At 37.0% G+C, this 6,048-nt stretch overlaps 1 pseudogene; it reads right to left on the bottom strand.

The window, feature by feature from the left end:
• Positions 1–2,658: 2,658 nt before the first annotated feature.
• On the bottom strand, positions 2,659–5,250 carry LOC113902106 (annotated as a pseudogene).
• Positions 5,251–6,048: the final 798 nt, after the last annotated feature.

Raw genomic sequence — 6,048 nt, 5'->3', positions numbered from 1 at the left:
AATTATATGTTTAAATTAGAATCCTCAACTCTTAAACCCTTAATTTTTTAGTAAAAACTAAGAATTAAGAAATTATGAACAATTTTTCACACTAGCATTCTATATATTGGTGAGCATAAACACCAGTAATAATTTTTTAAAACAATTGTCTTTTTTATAGAGAACATCTCAGGGTGACCCCAAATATTTCCATTAATAGTCCTAAATACCTTTAATTTCTCTATTTAGTAATTGATATCTCCATGTCTTTTAGCTATTTAATAAACTTCCATCACTTACACTAACACAGGTTTAGAACTTTAAGTTACTAAATATATAGTGAGATCATTTTTAGTAGGCATTTCTAAGATATAATTATTTTAAAGAGTTTATCCTAAAGTTCTTATCTCATATATACTTTAAAGTTTCATCATATTATTTTCCTTGTAACAGATATAATAAGTCTTATTTATTAAGCCTAAGTAAAATGAAGTATTATACTTAGTTTTTGATGACTTTTAATGACATGTCTTATATTCATTAGATCAACAAACATTAGTATCAGATATCAATTTAATATTGAATAGTTCTCAGTTCACATGAATTTGAAAGCTGTTTTGGCCAGTTTCTTTAAATGCAAGCACTTTTTATTAAAAATACATAGAGTTATTTATAAATCCAATTTTGATAATAACTTTTAAAAGTAGAGAAATCTCATATGTATAATTTGTACACAGACACAAACAGTCAAAGATAGGGATGGCTTCACTTAAAAGCTAGTTATGAGTCAGGTGTTAGGATGTAAACTTACTAGCTTACAAGTAGTTGGAGTGCATTAAAGTTGTTTGTTCAGATGACTAAAGCTTACTATCTGTGCTGAGGGGTAATTCCCAGAGATTTGAATTTTTAAACTGTCACTTTTCCCCTCTTTGTTTCAGGTCCTGTCTGACTGAGTTAAATAAGTCCTTGTAGCCTATATTTACATTTCTGGCTTTTAGAGATTTGCAAGAGAAAGTCAGTTGTTTTTAGTTTCCTAAAGAATGATTCTGTCAGCTAAAGATACTAGTATCAGTGACAAGATTCTAATGAAACAGAAATTTATTTTACTGGTATTATGTTTTAGAATTTTAGAGCTTAATTTGTCATGTTTTCAAAGGTTTGTATGAGGCACTCAGCAAACATCTTTCTAAGGTTACAAATTAAACCCAAAGTAAAATCACTATCTTTATCTTATTAGCCCTTGTATGTTAGTTTCTATTTTTTTTTTTACATAATTTAAGATTATTTTATTTCCTTATGAGAGGAACTTTTTAACAAATGTTACAGGTGTCAATCAACCCTTGTTCAAAATTGGGCACACATTAAATCTAGCATTATGGGAGTTTTATTCTGTAGTGAACTTTCAACTATTTATACAAATGCCAAGAGATACTACACAAAACATCCACAGGAATTTTTTCATCTTTTTTTTGAATTGTTCACAAACATTTCCTACATAACCCAACATACAACAGAGAAAGGTATATCTTTTTCTTTCAATTTGCATACAGTGGAAAAACAAGAATATATACATACATAGGTATATATTTTACAAAGTTTAGCTAAGAGACACAACAAATCTGATAGTTTAAATCTATAGGTGAGAAGTTATCTAATAAAAACAATCAGAATTTAGCATCAGTCACTTCCTTAACCAAGTATTATTCTGATTAATAAAACTTGCTATTAAGCTTCTGCTACATGCTTATACTAGTATTCCATCAATTGTGTTGCTTCCCACTTTAGTTCTTCACAAACAGAAAATTGTTGCAAAGTAGGGGCAAGTATTTGCAAAACCAAACAAAAATCCCCAGCTTATTATAAGCATGACTGTGTGGTGGAATTTCCTCCCAAGCAATGGGCTTTCTAATTGTTAAGAATCACCAGAACTGAGTATGTTAAGATATTTTGCCTAAGTCCAAGAAGAGATGCCATTTATTTATATCCAACAGAGGACTGATAATTAAACTTAGTGTTACATTTGGGGGTAGGTTGGGGGGAATTCAGCCATTTGAAAAATGACCATCTTTAAAAAAATGACCACCAAAAATAGGTTCACTAAATTTATTTTAAAAATCAGAAAATGTTTCTTACAAAAGAGCATTACATTCTGCACACTGCTCTGAATAGAAGCCAGAGACATATGGACTACTGTTACTTTTCCTCCCTGTCCCACCACCCCAAACGTTACAGTGACCACAAAGCAAAATGTTCACAATAATTACATGGGCTGGGGTGGGGACCTCTTTAAACCACCAACAATGAACAAAAATTAAAATTCACTGCACTCTGCTGCTGTTTCAAAATTTCAAAGTTAGTTTTAGGACACCCTGTTTGTAAGGAACTAAAACATTACATCTGGTGAATAGCAAAGGTTTTACTACATCTCAAATGCAGAATACCTATGAAGCAGAGGAATGTTGGCTTTTTAAACAGAAGCAGATCAAGCAAACAACAAAAAAAGATGCAGGACTCCTTCAGTTCTTCACTGCTGCTGCTGCTGCTGCTGCTGCTAAGTTGCTTCAGTCTGTCTGACTCTGTGTGACCCCATAGACGGTAGCCCACCAAGGCTCCTCTGTCCGTAGGATTCTCTAGGTAAGAGTACTGGAGTGGGTTGCCATTTCCCTCTCCATCAGTTCTTCACTAGTCTTAGAAAAACTTTCCAGAATACTGTTTCACACTGATTTGCAGCAAATACTGTACATTTTATATCTGGTCCTATGTTCCTGTAATGGTAATGATCTGATCTTTGGATCCTTCTAAAGGCTCCTCAATTATGATGGAAGCTTTTGACTCATGACTGATTTGTTTAATCCACTTACCACCTTTGCCCATAAGATCCAGCCAAATTTTTGGGAATAGTTGTGTTGTAATAATAGGTCCACCAAGATCACCGTATGAGGCATGACCCCCTGCATAGGAATAATCATATCCAGAGCCACCCTGTGGTTCAGAAGCCATCTGCCACTCTGAGAGGCTCCATGTGTCTATTGCAGAGTCCCAGGTTTCATCAGCACTGAAACCAATCATGCCATGGTAACGGTGTCCAGGTCTTCCTCTTCTATAATAGGATATTAAATCTCCTCCTCTAGGTGGTGGTGGTGGTGGAAGAGGAAAATTCCGAACTCTACTTCCACCCCGGCCAACTCGTCCAGGAGGGGGTGAAAGAGGTCCTTGACAAGGTCTCATATCATCATAATCTCTTCTGGAAGGAGGCATGGGACCCCCTACCCAGACCAGGTAGCATTCCGTCAAAGCCACCTCTTCCCTGAATGGGGATTCCCACAGGACGTCCACGGTGGTCATCAAACATCATTGTAAAACCACCATAATTATAGATTTCATCATAAAAATTGGGATCATGAGGTTGAGCATGTCCTTTAGTGGGAGACTCAGATATAAGATCAAGGATGATCTTTATGAACTCTCCAAACCTATCAGGTTTTCCCCCAATAAGAACGACTGTGTCAGTAGATTGAGGACAACATTCCTGGAAAAGCTTGACTGTTGTCTGAGTGTTCTCTCAAAGTTCTTTGATTTTAGCACCTTTGACTCCAATAATTCCTCCTGCTGTGCTCTGATGAATCAATAGTCTCATATCACAGTCAAAGTCGCTTCCTTTATAGTGTTGGCAATGTAAGCATTCCACAACATCAGATTCAAGTGGGAGCTGGCTGGTTGTGGTGGGTGATGGCAACTGCAGGCCGTCTTCCAAGGTCGGGATGATTTTCTTCAGAAATTCTCCAATCATTTCAATATCAGCACTGATGCTCAATATGCGCTGGGAGTCACTGCTGTCTGGGACTGAAACACTGGCAATTGTAGTCTGTATGGAGAGCCTTAATATTCTTGCCTCCTTTTCCTATCACTGCCCCAGCATTCTTGCTTTGAAGCAGAATACATAATTCAACCATCTCATCAGTATTTCTAAATCTTTTAAAAGCTTGTTCCTCTTCCATATCTTCAGCAGGGCATTTACCAAATTTGACACTGGTTTTGGTAAAGGTTTCCTCTGTTCATTTTCCATTTTCTTGTATTCAGGGGACACACCAATCAGTTATTAAATATATCTTTCTAGGGAAGAACTGAAGTGTTCTGGGCAGGACCAACTGACACCCTAGTGCTGTAGTAGCCCTGCAAGGCTACCATCCCTGTGCTACAGTGCTTCCTCAGCCAGTCACAGAGAGACAGAGAACATAGTTTTTAGTTTTTATTTACTTTATATAGCCCAGATAACTCTATTGTTTAGTGTGTTCAGTTAATATTCTCTTCGTGGCAATCTATATGCCTTGTCTTATGATAGCACACTGGGGAATTATTCCCCAATGAAACATGTCTATCCTACAATATAATTAAACAAGAGATGCAATTATCTTATAGAAGTGCATTTAAATATACCAATTTTGTATACTTTCATCTAAATTCTATTGATTTTTATACCTTTAACTTTAGCTTTCTTTAGGATCTGATCAACATGCTTTTGGAGAAGGCAATGGCAACCCACTCCAGTACTCTTGCCTGGAAAATCCCATGGCCAGAGGAGCCTGGTAGGCTTCAGTCCATGGGGTCATGAAGAGTCAGACACAACTGAGTGACTTCCCTTTCACTTTTCACTTTCATGCATTGGAGAAGGAAATGGCAACCCACTCCAGTGTTCTTGCCTGGAGAATCCCAAGGATGGCAGAGCCTGGTGGGCTGCCATCTATGGGGTTGCACAGAGTTGGACACGACTGAAGTGACTTAGCAGTAGCAGCAACATGCTTTTTTCTTAGAGGAGGAGCTTTAGAAAATTTTTGATGTTGTTTCTGTTGCTGTTCCCTGTCCATTTTATCTACTTTTAAATAAAAAGCTCTGGGATCCCAAGAATGGCATTGAGCCAAGGAGGCCAGGCCCTTTGGCCTAACTGTTATACCAAATCATTGCTTGCCAGATATCTCAGTGTAAAATTTTCTAGCCCCTTTAAACATATATTTTAAAACTGGGGTAAATTGAAAGACTTGCTTGGCTTTTAACACAGGGTACCAGTAGCTGTTCCCTTTTGGCCTATTTAACCTGAAGTAGTGTAGTAATATCAAATTTTGTTTTAATCACATAAATGTCCATTTTATTTATTCCATTATAGATAGCCATCCAAAGATTTCTTTATTCATTTGAGATAACTCCTTTTAAGAAAGTTCTACCTTGTTGGAAATTATAGCCAGACTTACCTTGCAAGTTTTTTCCTGTTGACATTATAATTATTCTAATGCTCTTAACATTCAAAAAATGAAGATCATAGTGTCCAGTCCTATCACATCATAGCAAATAGATGGTGGAAATGTGGAAACAGTGTCAGATTTCATTTTCTCGGGCTCCAAAATCAATGTGGATGGTGACTGCACTCACAAAATTAAAAGATGCTTGCTCCTTGTAAGAATAACTATGATAAACCTAGACAGTGTATTAAAAAAACAGAGACATCACTTTGTCAACAAAGGTCTATATAGTCAAAGCTGTTTTTTTCTAGTAGGCATGTATGGATGTGAGAGTTGAGCCATAAAGAAAGCTTATTGTCTAAGAATTGATGCTTTCAAAGAGAATCCCTTGGATAGCAAGGAGATCAAAGCAATCAATCCTAAAGGAAATCAGTTCTGAATATTCATTGGAAGTACTGATGCTGAAATTCCAGTACTTTGGGGACCTAATAGGAAGAGCTGACTGATTGTAAAAGACCCTGATGCTGGGAAAAATTGAGGGCAAGAGGAGAAGGAAGCAACAGAGGACAAGATGGTTGGGTGGCATCACTGACTCAGTAGACATGAGTTTGAGCAAACTCAGCGGGAAAGTGAAGGATAGGGAAGCCTGAAGTGCTGCAGTTCATGGGGTCACATACAATTAGACCAGACTTAGCAACTGAGCAACAGTAAATGCTCTTATTGACATCTGTAAGACACATTGAGGGGCTTTGCAGGTGTCACTAGTGGTAATGAACCCACCTATCAATGCTGGAGACATAAGAGACATAGCTTTGATCCCTGGCAGTTGGAAAGA

This window comes from Bos indicus x Bos taurus, chromosome 12, assembly GCF_003369695.1.
Source record: "Bos indicus x Bos taurus breed Angus x Brahman F1 hybrid chromosome 12, Bos_hybrid_MaternalHap_v2.0, whole genome shotgun sequence".
Lineage (NCBI taxonomy): Eukaryota > Metazoa > Chordata > Mammalia > Artiodactyla > Bovidae > Bos > Bos indicus x Bos taurus.
The sequence above is the reverse complement of the archived record's forward strand: the minus strand, read 5'-3'. Positions and strand labels throughout refer to the sequence as shown.